General features: G+C 45.4%; 21 non-coding genes across 21 annotated transcripts; 9 read left to right on the top strand and 12 right to left on the bottom strand.

The window, feature by feature from the left end:
• Positions 1–915: 915 nt before the first annotated feature.
• On the bottom strand, positions 916–997 carry trnal-aag (transfer RNA leucine (anticodon AAG)). The gene has a single exon. It is a non-coding gene; the product is annotated as a tRNA-Leu (tRNA).
• A 139-nt stretch (positions 998–1136) lies between these two features.
• trnad-guc (transfer RNA aspartic acid (anticodon GUC)) lies at positions 1137–1208 on the top strand. The gene has a single exon. It is a non-coding gene; the product is annotated as a tRNA-Asp (tRNA).
• Positions 1209–4389: 3181 nt separating this feature from the next.
• Positions 4390–4471, bottom strand: trnal-aag (transfer RNA leucine (anticodon AAG)). The gene has a single exon. It is a non-coding gene; the product is annotated as a tRNA-Leu (tRNA).
• Positions 4472–5572: 1101 nt separating this feature from the next.
• trnad-guc (transfer RNA aspartic acid (anticodon GUC)) lies at positions 5573–5644 on the top strand. The gene has a single exon. It is a non-coding gene; the product is annotated as a tRNA-Asp (tRNA).
• Positions 5645–7051: 1407 nt separating this feature from the next.
• Positions 7052–7133, bottom strand: trnal-aag (transfer RNA leucine (anticodon AAG)). The gene has a single exon. It is a non-coding gene; the product is annotated as a tRNA-Leu (tRNA).
• Positions 7134–7272: 139 nt separating this feature from the next.
• trnad-guc (transfer RNA aspartic acid (anticodon GUC)) lies at positions 7273–7344 on the top strand. The gene has a single exon. It is a non-coding gene; the product is annotated as a tRNA-Asp (tRNA).
• Positions 7345–10463: 3119 nt separating this feature from the next.
• Positions 10464–10535, bottom strand: trnae-uuc (transfer RNA glutamic acid (anticodon UUC)). Its single transcript has one exon. It is a non-coding gene; the product is annotated as a tRNA-Glu (tRNA).
• A 307-nt stretch (positions 10536–10842) lies between these two features.
• On the bottom strand, positions 10843–10924 carry trnal-aag (transfer RNA leucine (anticodon AAG)). The gene has a single exon. It is a non-coding gene; the product is annotated as a tRNA-Leu (tRNA).
• A 1794-nt stretch (positions 10925–12718) lies between these two features.
• trnal-aag (transfer RNA leucine (anticodon AAG)) lies at positions 12719–12800 on the bottom strand. The gene has a single exon. It is a non-coding gene; the product is annotated as a tRNA-Leu (tRNA).
• Positions 12801–12939: 139 nt separating this feature from the next.
• On the top strand, positions 12940–13011 carry trnad-guc (transfer RNA aspartic acid (anticodon GUC)). Its single transcript has one exon. It is a non-coding gene; the product is annotated as a tRNA-Asp (tRNA).
• A 763-nt stretch (positions 13012–13774) lies between these two features.
• Positions 13775–13856, bottom strand: trnal-aag (transfer RNA leucine (anticodon AAG)). Its single transcript has one exon. It is a non-coding gene; the product is annotated as a tRNA-Leu (tRNA).
• A 139-nt stretch (positions 13857–13995) lies between these two features.
• trnad-guc (transfer RNA aspartic acid (anticodon GUC)) lies at positions 13996–14067 on the top strand. The gene has a single exon. It is a non-coding gene; the product is annotated as a tRNA-Asp (tRNA).
• Positions 14068–14602: 535 nt separating this feature from the next.
• On the bottom strand, positions 14603–14674 carry trnae-uuc (transfer RNA glutamic acid (anticodon UUC)). The gene has a single exon. It is a non-coding gene; the product is annotated as a tRNA-Glu (tRNA).
• A 307-nt stretch (positions 14675–14981) lies between these two features.
• On the bottom strand, positions 14982–15063 carry trnal-aag (transfer RNA leucine (anticodon AAG)). The gene has a single exon. It is a non-coding gene; the product is annotated as a tRNA-Leu (tRNA).
• Positions 15064–15202: 139 nt separating this feature from the next.
• On the top strand, positions 15203–15274 carry trnad-guc (transfer RNA aspartic acid (anticodon GUC)). The gene has a single exon. It is a non-coding gene; the product is annotated as a tRNA-Asp (tRNA).
• Positions 15275–15564: 290 nt separating this feature from the next.
• trnal-aag (transfer RNA leucine (anticodon AAG)) lies at positions 15565–15646 on the bottom strand. The gene has a single exon. It is a non-coding gene; the product is annotated as a tRNA-Leu (tRNA).
• A 131-nt stretch (positions 15647–15777) lies between these two features.
• Positions 15778–15849, top strand: trnad-guc (transfer RNA aspartic acid (anticodon GUC)). Its single transcript has one exon. It is a non-coding gene; the product is annotated as a tRNA-Asp (tRNA).
• A 1937-nt stretch (positions 15850–17786) lies between these two features.
• trnal-aag (transfer RNA leucine (anticodon AAG)) lies at positions 17787–17868 on the bottom strand. Its single transcript has one exon. It is a non-coding gene; the product is annotated as a tRNA-Leu (tRNA).
• Positions 17869–18007: 139 nt separating this feature from the next.
• On the top strand, positions 18008–18079 carry trnad-guc (transfer RNA aspartic acid (anticodon GUC)). The gene has a single exon. It is a non-coding gene; the product is annotated as a tRNA-Asp (tRNA).
• A 290-nt stretch (positions 18080–18369) lies between these two features.
• Positions 18370–18451, bottom strand: trnal-aag (transfer RNA leucine (anticodon AAG)). Its single transcript has one exon. It is a non-coding gene; the product is annotated as a tRNA-Leu (tRNA).
• A 139-nt stretch (positions 18452–18590) lies between these two features.
• trnad-guc (transfer RNA aspartic acid (anticodon GUC)) lies at positions 18591–18662 on the top strand. The gene has a single exon. It is a non-coding gene; the product is annotated as a tRNA-Asp (tRNA).
• The last annotated feature ends 530 nt before the right edge of the window (positions 18663–19192 follow it).

The following is a 19192-nucleotide window of genomic DNA, read 5'->3' as shown; positions in this document are numbered from 1 at the left end:
CATTATGAGATGGCAGAAAGATGAAATCGCAATGCTTTGGTTGTGGCATGGCAGGCAAAAGCCACGAACGCTGGCTTGTCCCTTGGAAAGGGCTGTGCAAAGCAGTCCTCATTAGTATAGTGGACAGTATCTCCGCCTGTCATGCGGAAGACCAGGGTTTGATTCCCTGACGGGGAGATGGTTCAGGTGTTTCTTATTTTCATCAGCTATTATCTTGTTCAAATTGGAGAAGTGACCACAGTATCCCTCCCTCAATGTTGTGATGTATGGACTCGGCGTTAATGCACAGCCCTACAGAAATCAAACACAGTATTTTAATATTGTTTGTTGCACCCCTCGAAATTAGGATGCATAACAAGTCTTCAAAAAGGGAAAATTGTTTGTCAGAGTCAGTGTGTCAAATTAAAGGTTAGGGACGCAGCAGGCGACGAGCTCGACATAGCATCACAAAAATCAACCTTTGTAGAATTAGAAAAGTCCTTACGCCAAGCCCTGTATGGACTTGTTTACTACAACGCAACTAATCAGCTCGTAGGGTTTAACGTTTTTTCCCTGACTGGGAATTGAACGCGGGCCGCGGCAGTGAAAGCGCTGAATCCTAGCCACTAGACCATCTTACCTCAGACACTTGTTTCCGGTATGGTTTCTTGACAAATAGGTGAAGCACCCATTGCATTCGTGTACCATGTCAGAAATGCGATTTGTATTCTTTGAACCAGGGGAACTCTTATGTGAAGTGAAGTGATAAACACTACACAATGGAAAGTGCTGCATGAATTTGGACTTGGACGTTGAAACATTATACAAGTCTAACAAGAGCAAACAGACTTTCCTTCCTCATGTCTTCTATTGTCTTCTTGGCCCAGGGTCTTATCGCCTCACTCAGGGAAGATACAAGTGTGCTACCAACAAAAATGGCAGTGGTGGGATTTGAACCCACGCCTCCCGAGAGACTGGAGCCTTAATCCAGCGCCTTAGACCGCTCGGCCACACTACCCTGTACAAGTGCTTTTAACGGATCAATTTGTCGGAATTATGAGATGGCAGAAAGATGAAATCGCAATGCTTTGATTGTCGCATGGCAGGCAAAAGCCACGAACGTTGGCTTGTCCCTTGGAAAGGGCTGTGCAAAGCAGTCCTCGTTAGTATAGTGGACAGTATCTCCGCCTGTCACGCGGAAGACCAGGGTTCGATTCCCTGACGGGGAGATGGTTCAGGTGTCTCTTATTTTCATCAGTTATTACCTTGTTCAAATTGGAGAAGTGACCACAGTATCCCTCCCTCAATGTTGTGATGTGTGGACTCGAGTCATGAATTTGATGACTTTAGACTCGACTTGACAAAATGTAAAAAGACTTGCAACTTGACTTAGACTTTAACATCAATGACTTGTGACTTCACTTGGACTTGAGCCTTTTGAATTGACATGACTTGACATGACTTGCTACTTTCCCCAAAACCCAAAGATGAAAAAGTTATTCGGGAGCGCTCCGTATTTTTCATTGTGTACTTGTCTAGCTATCAGCGTTGCGTGTGTCAGCTGGTGTGCTCTCAGTACAACAGCCAATCATATTAGATCTACTTTGTTTTCCTCACACAGCATTCATCCAATCAAATTGCAGGACAACCAACGAAGAAGACATGTCCAAACCACACGCCAGTGAACAAAAAATGATACCTAAAATAATTTAGTTTGGGTATAAAAATTACGAGGTGGTCAACACAAAACGGTTTGCAGTATGCAACACATGCGGTTCGAAAATTACTGATGGAGAGGCAACAACTTCCAACTTCGTCCGGCATTTGAAGTTGCACAAAGAACGGTAAGTTTTGAATGTAAGATAACGTTTATTGGCTAAGCAACGTGACTTTTATTTGCTGTGTAGTTAAATCAGTGAGGCTGTAAACTCACTGCTAACGTTATAACGTTATTGCAAACACGGGAATCTGTTGCAGTTCACTACCTTATTCATACTTTTTGTTCAGTGATTTTTTTTAAGCAGGGTTACGTTAGTCAATATATCACACGTAACGTTAGACGGCGGTCAGCAGCACCGCGTATTTTAGCCACCTAAAAAAAGACAAAAATAGTAAAATAAAGGTCAGTTAAAATGTATACTACATTATGAATATGTGTACCGTTTTAGCTAGCTTTCTGACATACTGTTGGTTGTTTACCTCAGTGGTCCCCAACCACCGGGCCGTGGCCCGGTACTGGTCCGTGGATCGATTGGTATCGGGCCGCACAAGAAATATATATATATATATATTTTTTTTTTTTTCTTTTTTTAATTAAATCAACATAAAAAACACAAGATACACTTACAAGTAGTGCACCAACCCAAAAAAACTCTCTCCCCCCTTTTGTTCTGGGCATTGAACATGAAGACTCTTCCTTCACTGTTCCGAGTGGCCATGAGAGTCTTGGCAGTGCCTGCCTCCAGTGCTCCAGTGGAGCGAGTTTTCAGCCATGGTGGCATCATACTACGCCCCCATCGTGCACAAATGACTGACAGACTCTTGGCTAATTTGGTCTTTTGCAAATGCAATGCAGCATAGGGCCCTGACATATAAAAAGTACAACTTTTTTGTTATGTTCACGTATATGTCATGTTTTTTCAATGTTAACACTTTTGTACAAATAAGTACATTTGCACTTTATTTTTTAGTGTGTTTGTTCTGTAAAGGAATGAGTTAATGTTTAAAATGACTGGTTAATAGTGCTATTATAAAGTGCAATGTCAGCACAATTTTCTTTCCTGCAATTTAAAATGCACTTGTTTTAATAAATAAATACAGTGTTTGAAAAGCATACACAATCTGTGTTAATATATTAGTCTGTGGTTAAAAGGACTTGAAAGGACTCGAAACTCAAAATGCAGGACTTAGGACTTGACTTGAGACTTTCCAGTCTTGACTTTGGACTTGACTCGGGGCTTGCCTGTCTTGACTCGGGACTTGACTCGGACTTTAGGGGAAAGACTTGAGACTTACTTGTGACTTGCAAAACAATGACTTGGTCCCACCTCTGTGTGGACTTGGCGTTAATCCACAGCCCTATAGAAATCAGACACAGTATTTTACAACGTTTGTTGCAACCCTCGAAATTAGGATGCATAACAAGTCTTCAAAAAGGGAAAATTCGTTAGGCCAAGCCCTGTATGGTCTTATTTACTACAACGCAACTAATCACCTATGAGCAATTCCTGACAACAGTTTAATTACAGTCTTCCACCTCAAGAACACATATACCAATCGTTAACCTAAAGTCACTTGGTACAGAAAACAGCTTCAATACAACCACAGACAGTCTATCTTGGTCACCTTCAAATATCATATTGAGAGGGTTAAAGCTAAGGTTGGAGTTGGGAACAGCATCCTAAAAAACTGGCCGATACCAGCTGGGGAACAGATTCTGCCACTATCCGAGAAACTGAACTCGCATTATGATTCAATCAAAAGTGCTTCATGTCATGTTGCAGTCAAGTTGCCAAAATCGACCCTGTCCTAAACACTGTTTGCAAGGCTTTAACTGGATGCTTGAAATCTATTAGAACCGACAATCTCTATCTGCTGTCAGGCATTGATCCTCCCTATATCAGACGTCAGAAGAAAAGCTCAAACAAGAAACAGACCCTCGTCTCGCTCTGTTTGACGATGAACCAGCAAAGAAGAGATTAAAATCAAGGCAAAACTTCCTACATTCAGTATAAGCCATGCTTGACTGCCATCACAGCAACAGGTTGGCCCTCTGCTCTAGCCGCCGGGAGAAAGCCTCACACAAATCCTCTCTCTGCCTAAGCAAATTTATTCTGCCCGGCTCCAGAGAAGTGTGGCCTTTTTGGTCCTGGCCTTGGCCTAAATCGCCCAAGAACTGAGAAAAGGATCTTTGCAAGGTATCCATGAACAAAAGAGGGTATGAGGATAGTTCTACAGCATGTTAGTATGGAGGAGTACAGACGATGAGTCATTTGTTAGTCTGCTCTCTCCTGCCTGTGCAATGCAACCAACAAAATCTGGAAGCTGTCAGTGACTAGGCTGGTTGTGTGTGGAGCGCCGGACCCTAACACCTGGGAGCTGATCTACCGCAGACACTTGTCTCCTGCATGGTTTCTTGACAAATAGGTGAAGCACCCATTGCATTCGTGCACCATGTCAGAAATGCAAATTGTATATTTTGAACCAGGGAATTTTCGTGTCTTAGGGGAAAGTGAAGTGATAAACACTACATAATGGAAAGTGCTGCATGAATTTGGACTTGGACGTTGAAACATTATACAAGTCTAACAAGAGCAAACAGACTTTCCTTCCTCATGTCTTCTATTGTCTTCTTGGCCCAGGGTCTTATCGCCTCAGTCAGGGAAGATACAAGTGTACTACCAACAAAAATGGCAGTGGTGGGATTTGAACCCACGCCTCCCAAGAGACTGGAGGCTTAATCCAGCGCCTTAGACCACTCGGCCACACTACCCTGAAAGAGTGCTTTTAACGCATCAATTTGATGGCATTACGTGATGGCAGAAAGATGAAATCGCAATGCTTTGGTTGTGGCATGACAGGCAAAAGCCACGAACATTGGCTTGATCCTTGGAAAGGGCTGAGCAAAGCAGTCCTCGTTAGTATAGTGGACAGTATCTCCTCCTGTCACGTGAAAGACCAGGGTTCGATTCCCTGACGGGGAGATGGTTCAGGTGTCTCTTATTTTTATCAGTTATTATCTTGTTGAAAATGGAGAAGTGACCACGGTATCCCTCCCTCAATGTTGTGATGTGTGGACTTGGCGTTAATGCACAGCCCTACAGAAATCAGACACAGTATTTTACAAACGTTTGTTGCAACCCTCGAAATTAGGATGCATAACAAGTCTTCAAAAAGGGAAAATTCGTTAGGCCAAGCCTTGTATGGTCTTGTTTACTACAACGCAACTAATCACCTACGAGCAAACGCTCGTAGGGTTTAACAGTTTTTCCCTGACCAGGAATTGAACGCGGGCCGCGGCGGTGAAAGCGCCGAATCCTAGCCACTAGACCACCAGGGAGCTGATCTACCGCAGACACTTCTCTCCTGCATGGTTTCTTGACAAATAGGTGAAGCACCCATTGCATTCGTGTACCATGTCAGAAATGCAAATTGTATTCTTTGAACCAGGGAATTTTCGTGTCTTAGGGGACAGTGAAGTGATAAACACTACATAATGGAAAGTGCTGCATGAATTTGGACTTGGACGTCGAAACATTATACAAGTCTAACAAGAGCAAACAGATTTTCCTTCCTCATGTCTTCTATTGTCTTCTTGGCCCAGGGTCTTATCGCCTCACTCAGGGAAGATACAATTGTGCTACCAACAAAAATGGCAGTTGTGGGATTTGAACCCACGCTTCCCGAGAGACTGGAGCCTTAATCCAGCCCCTTAGACCGCTCGGCCACACTACCCTGTACAAGTGCTTTTAACGGATCAATTTGTCGGAATTATGAGATGGCAGAAAGATGAAATCGCAATGCTTTGGTTGTGGCATGACAGGCAAAAGCCACGAACGTTGGCTTGGCCCTTGGAAAGGGCTGTGCAAAGCAGTCCTCGTTAGTATAGTGGCCAGTATCTCCGCCTGTCACGCGGAAGACCAGGGTTCAATTCCCTGACGGGGAGATGGTTCAGGTGACTCTTAATTTCATCAGTTATAATCTTGTTGAAATTGGAGAAGTGACCACAGTATCCCTCCCTCAATGTTATGATGTGTGGACTCGGCGTTGCTGCACCGCCCTACAGAAATCAAACACAGTGTTTTGATAATGTTTGTTGCACCCCTCAAAATTAGGATGCATAACAAGTCTTCAAAAAGGGGAAATTGTTTGTCAGAGTCAGTGTTTCAAATTAAAGGTTTGGAACGCAGCAGGTGACGATCTCGACATAGCATCACAAAAATCAACCTTTGTAGAATTAGAAAAGTCCTTAGGCTAAGCCCTGTATGGACTTGTTTACTACAACGCAACTAATCACCTACGAGCAAACCCTGACAACAGTTTAATTACAGCCTTCCACCTCAAGAACACATAAATCAATGGTTAGCCTAAAGTCCGTTGGTACAGAAAACAGCTTCAATACAACCACAGACAGTCTATCTTGGTCAACTTCAAATATCATATTGAGAGGGTTAAAGCTAAGGTTGGAGTTGGGAACAGCATCCTAAAAAACTGGCCCATACCAGCTGGGGAACAGATTCTGCCACTATCCGAGAAACTGAACTCGCCTTATGATTCAATACAGCCAAAAGTGCTTCATGTCATGTTGCCGAGATCGACCCTGTCCTAAACACTGTTTGCAAGGCTTTAACCGGATGCTTGAAATCCATTGGAACCGACGGTGGAAGCGCCGAATCCTAGCCACTAGACCACCAGGGAGCTGATCTTACCTCAGACACTTGTCTCCTGCATGGTTTCTTGACAAATAGGTGAAGCACCCATTGCATTCGTGTACCGTGTCAGAAATGCGAATTGTATTCTTTGAACCAGGGAATGTTCGTGTCTTAGGCGACAGTGAAGTGATAACCACTACATAATAGAAAGTGCTGCATGAATTTGGACTTGAACGTTGAAACATTATACAAGTCTAACAAGAGCAAACAGACTTTCCTTCCTCATGTCTTCTATTGTCTTCTTGGTGTAGTCCATGTTGATGTTAAGGTTGTTGTTTCTACACAATGTCACCAGACAGGCCAACTCCCTCCTGCAAGTGGCTCCGTGCCGGCCAGTGAGACATCCTATTACTGCGGTGTGATCCAAATACAGAAACAGATAAAAGTGGCCAGAATGTTTTAAGTAGGGGCGGAGATCTTCAAACGTCATGTTGATTAACATACACGCACGTCCAACGTTTAGCTTTAACGGAGACTGCTGCGGGGCCTTAAAACTGTGCTGGTTGTGCTTTTATTATTGCATACTTGGCGTGGAAAACTCCAAACCCAACTTGTTTGCCCTATTTTTGCAAGCTTTCCAAAGCAGGACCAGGGTCTTATCGCCTCAGTGAGGGAAGATAGAAGTGCGTTACCAGCAGAAATGGCAGTGGTGGGCTTTGAACCCACGCCTCTCGAGAGACTGGAGCCTTAATCCAGTTCCTTAGACCGCTCGGCCACACTACCCTTAATGAGTGTTTTTAACTGATCAGTTTGTCGGCATTATGAGATGGCAGAAAGATGAAATCGCAAAGTTTTGGTTGTCGCATGGCAGGCAAAAGCCACAAACGCTGGCTTGTCCCTTGGAAAGGGCAGTGCACAGCAGTCCTCGTTAGTATAGTGGACAGTATCTCCGCCTGTCACGCGGAAGACCAGGGTTCGATTCCCTGACGGGGAGATGGTTCAGGTGTCTATTATTTTCATCAGTTATTATCTTGTTGAAATTGGAGAAGTGACCACGGTCTCCCTCCCTCAATGTTGTGATGTGTGGACTTGGCGTTAATGCACAGCCCTACAGAAATCACACACAGTATTTTACAAACGTTTGTTGCAACCCTCAAAAATAGGATGCATAACAAGTCTTCAAAAAGGGAAAATTCGTTAGGCCAAGCCCTGTATGGTCTTATTTACTACAACGCAACTAATCACCTATGAGCAATTCCTGACAACAGTTTAATTATAGTCTTCCACCTCAAGAACACATATACCAATGGTTAGCCTAAAGTCGGTTGGTACAGAAAACAGCTTCAATACAACCACAGACAGTCTATCTTGGTCACCTTCAAATATCATATTGAGAGGGTTAAAGCTAAGGTTGGAGTTGGGAACAGCATCCTAAAAAACTGGCCGATACCAGCTGGGGAACAGATTCTGCCACTATCCGAGAAACTGAACTCGCCTTATGATTCAATCAAAAGTGCTTCATGTCATGTTGCAGTCAAGTTGCCGAAATCGACCCTGTCCTAAACACTGTTTGCAAGGCTTTAACTGGATGCTTGAAATCTATTAAAACCGACAATCCCTATCTGCTGTCAGGCATTGATCCTTCCTATATCAGACGTCAGAAGAAAAGCTCAAACAAGAAACAGACCCTTGTCTCGCTCTGTTTGACTAAGAACCAGCAAAGAAGACATTAAAAATCAAGGCAAAACTTCCTACATTCAGTATAAGCCTTGATTGACTGCCATCACAGCAACAGGTTGGCCCTCTGCTCTAGCCGCCGGGAGAAAGCCTCACACAAATCCTCTCTCTGCCTAAGCAAATTTATTGTGCCCGGCTCCAGAGAAGTGTGGCCTTTTTGGTCCTGGCCTTGGCCTAAATCGCCCAAGATCTGAGAAAAGGATCGTTGCAAGGTATCCATGAACAAAAGAGGGTTGAGGTTAAGGTTGTTGTTTCTACACAATGTCACCAGACAGGCCAACTCCCTCCTGCAAGTGGCTCCGTGCCGGCCAGTGAGACATCCTATTACTGCGGTGTGATCCAAATACAGAAACAGATAAAAGTGGCCAGAATGTTTTAAGTAGGGGCGGAGATCTTCAAACGACATGTTGATAAACATACACACACGTCCACCTTTTAGCTTTACCGGTGGCTGCTGCGGGGCCTTAAAACTGTGCTGGTTGTGTTTTTATTATTGCATACCTGGCGTGGAGAACTCTAAAGCCAACGTGTTTGCCCTATTTTTGCAAGTTTTCCAAAGCTTTCCAAATTAGGCCCAGGGTCTTATCGCCTCAGTCAGGGAAGAAACAAGTGTGTTACCAGCAAAAATGGCAGTGGTGGGATTTGAACCCACGCCTCCCGAGAGACTGGAGCCTTAATCCAGCGCCTTAGACTGCTCGGTAGAGATGCGCGGTTTGCGGGCACACCCGCGGAGTCCGCGGATCGGGCGGATGAAATTCAAAAAAATTAGATTTTATCCGCGGGTCGGGTCGGGCGGTTGAAAAAAAAAAAAAAAAAGATTCTAAATAGATTCAGGCGGGTGGCAGTTAAACCAATTCGGAAATATATATACATAGTTAAATGTTGTTACCCACATACGAAAAACGAGCAGGCACCTGCAGCATATGCCACAACAGAAGAAAAAAAAAAAAGAATAGATGGACACTTTTACGGAGCGGAGAAGGGACGCCTCGCCGGGGTCCGGGACCGAGGCCCCTTCCCCCGAAAGGGCCCCACCGGGAGCCGTAGCTGAGGCGATCCGCGAGAAGGGCCCGACGCACGTCCAGGGTCACCACCGCGCCCACCGCACCGACACCCCGCCTCGTCCGCCTTCGCCGCGGCCGGCGTCACGCGCAGCAGGTAAGCAGCTTACCTGCCCGCCACCCCCGTGGCCGGTGGCTCGTAACAGGGGTCACTCCGCGCGCTCCGCCCGCGCAGCTTACCTGCCCGCCACCCCCGTTGCCGGGGGCGCGTAACAGGGGTCACTCCTCGCGCAGTGCGCTCACGAAAGGGGTGGGGCTCACCCTGGTTGATATAGACAGCAGGACGGTGGCCATGGACGTCGGAACCCGCTAAGGAGTGTGTAACAACCCACCTGCCGAATCAACTAGCCCTGAAAATGGATGGCGCTGGAGCGTCGGGACCATACCCGGCCATCGCCGGCAGCGAGACGCGTTTGGAGGTGCGCTCAGCGCGGCTCCTATATGATTGCGCACTGGTGTGCGTCTGGGTCGTGACAGCGTGGCACGCGAATGTCTGTGCTGCATTGGATCAGTCTCCTTTCTTTAACAGGCAAAAGCTTTATAACCTCACTAATGCCTTGCATCGTCTATATTAGATATATAACAACGGGCGGGTGCGGGCGGATGCGGTTCTGATTAAATGTTAGGTCGGGTGGATGGCGGATGGTTGACAACTTTATGATGCGGTTGCGGATGAAATAATTGCGTATCCGCGCATCTCTACTGCTCGGCCACACTACCCTGAATGCGTATTTTTAACTGATCAGTTTGTCGGCATTATGAGATGGCAGAAAGATGAAATCGCAATGCTTTGGTTGTGGCATGACAGGCAAAAGCCACGAACGTTGGCTTGTACCTTGGAAAGGGCTGGGCAAAGCAGTCCTCGTTAGTATAGTGGGCAGTATCTCCGCCTGTCACGCGGAAGACCAGGGTTCGATTCCCTGACCGGGAGATGGTTCAGATGTCTCTTATTTTCATCAGTTATTATCTTGTTCAAATTGGAGAAGTGACCACAGTGTCCCTCCCTCAATGTTGTGATGTGTGGACTCGGCGTTAATGCACAGCCCTACAGAAATCAAACACAGTATTTTAATAATGTTTGTTGCACCCCTCGAAATTAGGATGCATGACAAGTCTTCAAAAAGGGAAAATTGTTTGTCATAGTCAGTGTGTCAAATTAAAGGTTAGGGACACAGCAGATGACGAGCTCGACATGGCATCACAAAAATCAACCTTTGTAGAATTAGCAAAGTCTTTAGGCCAAGCCCTGTATGGTCTTATTTACTACAACACAACTAATTACCTACGAGCAAACGCTTATAGGGTTGAACGGTTTTTCCCTGACCGGGAATCGAACCCGGGCCGCGGCTGTGAAAGCGCCGAATCCTAGCCACTAGACCACCAGGGAGCTGATCTTACTTCAGACACTTGTTTCCTGCATGGTTTCTTGACAAATAGGTGAAGCACCCATTGCATTAGTCTACCATGTCAGACATATGAATTATATTCTTTGAACCGGGGGAACTTTCGTGTGAAGTGAAGTGATAAACACTACACAATGGAAAGTGCTGCATGAATTTGGACTTGGACGTTGAAACATTATACAAGTCTAACATGAGCAAACAGATTTTCCTTCCTCATGTCTTCCATTGTCTTCTTGGCCCAGGGTCTTATCGCCTCAGTCAGGGAAGATCCAAGTGTGCTACCAACAAAAATGGCAGTGGTGGGATTTGAACCCACGCCTCCCGAGAGACTGGAGCCTTAATCCAGCGCCTTAGACCGCTCGGCCACACTACCCTGTACAAGTGCTTTTAACTGATCAATTTGTCGGAATTATGAGATGGCAGTAAGATGAAATCGCAATGCTTTGGTTGTCGCATGGCAGGCAAAAGCCACGAACGTTGGCTTGTCCCTTGGAAAGGGCTGTGCAAAGCAGTCCTCGTTAGTATAGTGGACAGTATCTCCGACTGTCACGCGGAAGACCAGGGTTCGATTCCCAAATCCACACATTACTGTTAATTTTGCCAATGTTGGTCAAAGACTAAATAGTGAGTGTTTGCCCTGGTTGTGACGCAGCAAGTCCGCCGCACAACAAGCGCTGCGGACACAGCGGACTTACAACAAACAGAAAAGCAAGGAAGCAGGCAAGCATGGAATTTAATCAATAATTCAGCTGATCTAACAAAGCAAAGCGGACATAACAAATGATCTTACCAGTGGGGTATGCTGGTGACGAAGTACGCTGTTTTTACAAATGAAACAATGACGCCATTTTTAAAGCTACCGACATGGTCACCTGTCAGTGGTAGCCCCGCCCATCTTAAAGTCCCAGGTAAGTCCGCCATAAATACATATACACATAACAAATACACATATTAAATCCAACACAGTGTGTCAAATTAAAGGTTAGGGACGCAGCAGGTGACGAGCTCGACATAGCATCACAAAAATCAACCTTTGTAGAATTAAAAAAGTCCTTAGGCTAAGCCCTGTATGGACTTGTTTACTACAACGCAACTAATCACCTACGAGCAAACCCTGACAACAGTTTAATTACAGCCTTCCACCTCAAGAACACATATACCAATGGTTAGCCTAAAGTCCGTTGGTACAGAAAACAGCTTCAATACAACCACAGACAGTCTATCTTGGTCAACTTCAAATATCATATTGAGAGGGTTAAAGCTAAGGTTGGAGTTGGGAAAAGCATCCTAAAAAACTGGCCCATACCAGCTGGGGAACAGATTCTGCCACTATCCAAGAAACTGAACTCGCCTTATGATTCAATGCAGCCAAAAGTGCTTCATGTCATGTTGCCGAGATCGACCCTGTCCTAAACACTGTTTGCAAGGCTTTAACCGGATGCTTGAAATCCATTGGAATCGACGGTGGAAGCGCCGAATCCTAGCCACTAGACCACCAGGTAGCTGATCTTACCTCAGACACTTGTCTCCTGCATGGTTTCTTGACAAATAGGTGAAGCACCCATTGCATTCGTGTACCATGTCAGAAATGCGAATTGTATTCTTTGAACCAGGGAATGTTCGTGTCTTAGGGGACAGTGAAGTGATAACCAGTACATAATGGAAAGTGCTGCATGAATTTGGACTTGGACGTTGAAACATTATACAAGTCTAACAAGAGCAAACAGACTTTCTTTTCTCATGTCTTCTATTGTCTTCTTGGTGTAGTCCATGTTGATGTTAAGGTTGTTGTTTCTACACAATGTCACCAGACAGGCCAACTCCCTCCTGCAAGTGGCTCCGTGCCGGCCAGTGAGACATTCTATTACTGCGATGTGATCCAAATACAGAAACAGATAAAAGTGGCCAGAATGTCTTAAGTAGGGGCGGAGATCTTCAAACGACATGTTGATAAACATACACGCACGTCCAACGTTTAGCTTCACCAGAGACTGCTGCGGGGCCTTAAAACTGTGCTGGTTGTGCTTTTATTATTGCATACCTGGCGTGGAAAACTCCAAACCCAACTTGTTTGCCCTATTTTTGCAAGCTTTCCAAAGCTGTCCAAATTAGGCCCAGGGTCTTATCGCCTCAGTCAGGGAGGATAGAAGTGCATTACCAGCAAAAATGGCAGTGGTGGGATTTGAACCCACGCCTCCCGAGAGACTGGAGCCTTAATCCAGCGCCTTAGACCGCTCGGCCACACTACCCTGTAGAAGTGCTTTTAGCGGATCAATTTGTCGGAATTATGAGATGGCAGAAAGATGAAATCGCAATGCTTTGGTTGTGGCATGGCAGGCAAAAGCCACGAACGCTGGCTTGTCCCTTGGAAAGGGCTGTGCAAAGCAGTCCTCGTTAGTATAGTGGACAGTATCTCCGCCTGTCACGCGGAAGACCAGGGTTCGATTCCCTGATGGGGAGATGGTTCAGTTGTCTCTTATTTTCATCAGTTATTATCTTGTTGAAATTGGAGAAGTGACCACAGTATCCCTCCCTCAATGTTGTGGTGTGTGGACTCGGCGTTAATGCACAGCCCTACAGAAATCAAACATAGTATTTTAATAATGTTTGTTGCACCCCTCGAAATTAGGATGCATAACAAGTCTTCAAAAAGGGAAAGTTGTTTGTCAGAGTCAGTGTGTCAAATTAAAGGTTAGGGACGCAGCAGGTGACGAGCTCGACATAGCATCACAAAAATCAACCTTTGCAGAATTAGAAAAGTCCTTAGGCCAAGCCCTGTATGGTCTTATTTACTACAGCACAACTAATTACCTACGTGCAAACGCTCGTAGGGTTGAACGGTTTTGCCCCGACGGGGAAACGAACCCGGGCCGCGGCGGTGAAAGCGCCGAATCCTAGCCACTAGACCACCAGGGAGCTGAACTTACCTCAGACACTTGTTTCCTGCATGGTTTCTTGACAAATAGGTGAAGCACCCATTGCATTCGTGTACCATGTCAGAAATGCGAATTGTATTCTTTGAACCAGGGGAACTCTTATGTGAAGGTAAGTGATAAACACTACACAATGGAAAGTGCTGCATGAATTTGGACTTGGACGTTGAAACATTATACAAGTCTAACAAGAGCAAACAGACTTTCTTTCCTCATGTCTTCTATTGTCTTCTTGGCCCAGGGTCTTATCGCCTCACTCAGGGAAGATACAAGTGTGCTACCAACAAAAGTGGCAGTGGTAGGATTTGAACCCACGCCTCCCGAGAGACTGGAGCCTTAATCCAGCGCCTTAGACCGCTCGGCCACACTACCCTGTACAAGTGCTTTTAACGGAGCAATTTGTCGGAATTATGAGATGGCAGAAAGATGAAATCGCAATGCTTTGGTTGTGGCATGGCAGGCAAAAGCCACGAACGTTGGTTTGCCCCTTGGAAAGGGCTGAGCAAAGTAGTCCTCGTTAGTATAGTGGACAGTATCTCCGCCTGTCACGCGGAAGACCAGGGTTCGATTCCCTGACGGGGAGATGGTTCAGGTGTCTCTTATTTTCATCAGTTATTATCTTGTTCAAATTGGAGAAGTGACCACAGTATCCCGGGGATCCCCCGGGAGGAGCTGGACGAAGTGGCTGGGGAGAGGGAAGTCTGGGCTTCCCTGCTTAAGCTGCTGCCCCCACGACCCGACCTCGGATAAGCGGAAGAAGATGGATGGATGGATGGAACTTGGGAGAAGTGACCAAAGTATCCCTCCCTCAATGTTATGATGTGTGGACTCGGCGTTAATGCACAGCCCTACAGAAATCAAACACAGTATTTTAATAATGTTTGTTGCACCCCTCGAAAATAGGATGCATAACAAGTCTTCAAAAAGGGAAAATTGTTTGTCAGAGTCAGTGTGTCAAATTAAAGGTTAGGGACGCAGCAGGTGACGAGCTCGACATAACATCACAAAAATCAACCTTTGTAGAATTAGAAAAGCCCTTAGGCCAAGCCTTGTATGGTCTTACTTACTACAACACAACTAATTACCTACGAGCGTTTTCTCGTAGGGTTAAACGGTTTTTCCCTGACCGGGAATCGAACCCGGGCCGCGGCGGTGAAAGCGCCGAATCCTAGCCACTAGACCACCAGGGAGCTGATCTTACCTCAGACACTTGTTTCCTGCATGGTTTATTGACAAATAGGTGAAGCACCCATTGCATTCGTGTACCATGTCAGAAATGCGATTTGTATTCTTTGAACCAGGGGAACTTTCGTGTGAAGTGAAGTGATAAACACTACACAATGGAAAGTGCTGCATGAATTTGGACTTGGACGTTGAAACATTATACAAGTCTAACAAGAGCAAACAGACTTTCCTTCCTTGTGTCTTCTGTTGTCTTTTTGGCCCAGGATCTTAACGCCTCAGTCAGGGAAGATACAAGTGTGCTACCAACAAAAATGGCAGTGGTGGGATTTGAACCCACGCCTCCCAAGAGACTGGAGCCTTAAACCAGCGCCTTAGACCACTCGGCCACACTACCCTGAATGAGTGTTTTTAGCTGATCAGTTTGTCGGCATTATGAGATGGCAGAAAGATGAAATCGCAATGCTTTGGTTGTCGCATGGCAGGCAAAAGCCACAAACGTTGCCTTGTCCCTTGGAAAGTGCTGGGCAAAGCAGTCCTCTTTAGTATAGTGGACAGTATCTCCGCCTGTCACGCGGAAGACCAGGGTTCGATTCCCTGATGGGGAGATGGTTCAAGTGTCTCTTATTTTCATCAGTTATTATCTTGTTGAAATTGGAGAAGTGACCACAGTATCCCTCCCTCAATATTGTATTCTTTGAACCGGGTGAACTTTCGTGTGAAGTGAAGTGATAAACACTACACAATGGAAAGTGCTGCATGAATTTGGACTTGGACGTTGAAACATTATACAACTCTAACAAGAGCAGACTTTCTTTCCTCATGTCTTCTATTGTCTTCTTGGCCCAGGGTCTTATCGCCTCAGTCAGGGAAGATACAAGTGTGCTACCAACAAAAATGGCAGTGGTGGGATTTGAACCCACGCCTCCCGAGAGACTGGAGCCTTAATCCAGCGCCTTAGACCGCTCGGCCACACTACCCTACTACACTACTATCAATTTGATGGCATTATGAGATGGCAGAAAGATGAAATCGCAATGCTTTGGTTGTGGCATGACAGGCAAAAGCTATGAACATTGGCTTGTCCCTTCGAAAAGGCTGTGTTGAGCAGTCCTCGTTAGTATAGTGGACAGTATCTCCGCCTGTCACGCGGAAGACCAGGGTTCGATTCCCTGACGGGGAGATGGTTCAGGTGTCTCTTACTTTCATCAGTTATTATCTTGTTCAAATTGGAGAAGTGACCACGGTATCCCTCCCTCAATGTTGTGATGTGTGGACTTGGCGTTAATGCACAGCCCTACAGAAATCAGACACAGTTTTTTACAAACGTTTGTTGCAACCCTCGAATTTAGGATGCATAACAAGTCTTCAAAAAGGGAAAATTCGTTAGGCCAAGCCCTGTATGGTCTTATTTACTACAACGCAACTAATCACCTATGAGCAATTCCTGACAACAGTTTAATTACAGTCTTCCACCTCAAGAACACATATACCAATGGTTAGCCTAAAGTCAGTTGGTACAGAAAACAGCTTCAATACAACCACAGACAGTCTATCTTGGTCACCTTCAAATATCATTTTGAGAGGAGTTAAAGCTAAGGTTGGAGTTGGGAACAGCATCCTAAAAAACTGGCCGATACCAGCTGCGGAACAGATTCTGCCACTATCCGAGAAACTGAACTCGCCTTATGATTCAATCAAAAGTGCTTCATGTCATGTTGCAGTCAAGTTGCCGAAATCGACCCTGTCCTAAACACTGTCTGCAAGGCTTTAACTGGATGATTGAAATCTATTAGAACCGACAATCTCTATCTGCTGTCAGGCATTGATCCTTCCTATATCAGACGTCAGAAGAAAAGCTCAAACAAGAAACAGACCCTCGTCTCGCTCTGTTTGACGAAGAACCAGCAAAGAAGAGATTAAAATCAAGGCAAAACTTCCTACATTCAGTATAAGCCTTGATTGACTGCCATCACAGCAACAGGTTGGCCCTCTGCTCTAGCCGCCGGGAGAAAGCCTCACACAAATCCTCTCTCTGCCTAAGCAAATTTATTCTGCCCGGCTCCAGAGAAGTGTGGCCTTTTTGTTCCTGGCCTTGGCCTAAATCGCCCAAGATCTGAGAAAATAATCGTTGCAAGGTATCCATGAACAAAAGAGGCTATGAGGATAGTTCTACAGCATGTTAGTGGGGAGGAGTGCAGACGATGAGTCATTTGTTAGTCTGCTCTCTCCTGCCTGTGCAATGCAACCAACAAAATCTGGAAGCTGTCAGTGACTAGGCTGGTTGTGTGTGGAGCGCCGGACCCTAGCCATTAGAATACCTGGGAGCTGATCTACCTCAGACGGGGAGATGGTTCAGGTGTCTCTTATTTTCATCAGTTATTATCTTGTTCAAATTGGAGAAGTGACCACAGTATCCCTCCCTCATTGTTGTGATGTATGGACTCGGCGTTAATGCACAGCCCTACAGAAATCAAACACAGTATTTTAATAATGTTTGTTGCTCCCAACCTCGAAATTAGGATGCATAACAAGTCTTCAAAAAGGGAAAATTGTTTGTCAGAGTCAGTGTGTCAAATTAAAGGTTAGGGGCGCAGCAGGCGAGGAGCTCGACATAGTATCACAAAAATCAACCTTTGTAGAATTACAAAAGTCCTTAGGCCAAGCCCTGTATGCACTTGTTTATTACAAAGCAACTAATCACCGACAAACAAACACTCGTAGGTTTTAACAGTTTTTTCTAACCGGGAATCGAACCCGGGCCGTGGCGGTGAAAGCACTGAATGCTATCCACTAGACCAGACCACCAGGGAGCTGATGTTACCTCAGACACTTGTTTCCTGCAGGGTTTCTTGACAAATAGGTGAAGCACCCATTGCATTCGTGTACCATGTCAGAAATGCGAATTGTATTCTTTGAACCGGGGGAACTTTCGTGTGAAGTGAAGTGATAAACACTACACAATGGAAAGTGCTGCATGAATTTGGACTTGGACGTTGAAACATTATACAAGTCTAACAAGAGGAAACAGACTTTCCTTCCTCGTGTCTTCTATTGTCTTTTTGGCCCAGGATCTTAACACCTCAGTCAGGGAAGATACAAGTGTGCTACCAACAAAAATGGCAGTGGTGGGATTTGAACCCACGCCTCCCGAGAGACTGGAGCCTTAATCCAGCGCCTTAGACCGCTCGGCCACACTACCCTGAATGACTGTTTTTAGCTGATCAGTTTGTCGGCATTATGAGATGGCAGAAAGATGAAATCGCAATGCTTTGGTTGTCGCATGGCAGGCAAAAGCCACAAACGTTGGCTTGTCCCTTGGAAAGTGCTGGACAAAGCAGTCCTCGTTAGTATAGTGGACAGTATCTCCGCCTGTCACGCGGAAGACCAGGGTTCGATTCCCTGATGGGGAGATGGTTCAGGTGTCTCTTATTTTCATCAGTTATTATCTTGTTGAAATTGGAGAAGTGACCACAGTATCCCTCCCTCAATATTGTATTCTTTGAACCGGGTGAACTTTCGTGTGAAGTGAAGTGATAAACACTACACAATGGAAAGTGCTGCATGAATTTGGACTTGGACGTTGAAACATTATACAACTCTAACAAGAGCAGACTTTCTTTCCTCATGTCTTCTATTGTCTTCTTGGCCCAGGGTCTTATCGCCTCAGTCAGGGAAGATACAAGTGTGCTCCCAACAAAAATGGCAGTGGTGGGATTTGAACCCACGCCTCCCGAGAGACTGGAGCCTTAATCCAGCGCCTTAGACCGCTCGGCCACACTACCCTGAATGAGTGCTTATAACAGATCAATTTGATGGCATTATGTGATGGCAGAAAGATGAAATCGCAATGCTTTGGTTGTGGCATGACAGGCAAAAGCTATGAACATTGGCTTGTCCTTTCGAAAAGGCTGTGTTGAGCAGTCCTCGTTAGTATAGTGGACAGTATCTCCGCCTGTCACGCGGAAGACCAGGGTTCGATTCCCTGACGAGGAGATGGTTCAGGTGTCTCTTATTTTCATCAGTTATTATCTTGTTCAAATTGGAGAAGTGACCACGGTATCCCTCCCTCAATGTTGTGATGTGTGGACTTGGCGTTAATGCACAGCCCTACAGAAATCAGACACAGTTTTTTACAAACGTTTGTTGCAACCCTCGAATTTAGGATGCATAACAAGTCTTCAAAAAGGGAAAATTCGTTAGGCCAAGCCCTGTATGGTCTTATTTACTACAACGCAACTAATCACCTATGAGCAATTCCTGACAACAGTTTAATTACAGTCTTCCACCTCAAGAACACATATACCAATGGTTAGCCTAAAGTCAGTTGGTACAGAAAACAGCTTCAATACAACCACAGACAGTCTATCTTGGTCACCTTCAAATATCATTTTGAGAGGGTTAAAGCTAAGGTTGGAGTTGGGAACAGCATCCTAAAAAACTGGCCGATACCAGCTGCGGAACAGATTCTGCCACTATCCGAGAAACTGAACTCGCCTTATGATTCAATCAAAAGTGCTTCATGT

The sequence above is a fragment of the Nerophis lumbriciformis genome, linkage group LG03 (assembly GCF_033978685.3).
Source record: "Nerophis lumbriciformis linkage group LG03, RoL_Nlum_v2.1, whole genome shotgun sequence".
NCBI lineage: Eukaryota > Metazoa > Chordata > Actinopteri > Syngnathiformes > Syngnathidae > Nerophis > Nerophis lumbriciformis.
The sequence above is the reverse complement of the archived record's forward strand: the minus strand, read 5'-3'. Positions and strand labels throughout refer to the sequence as shown.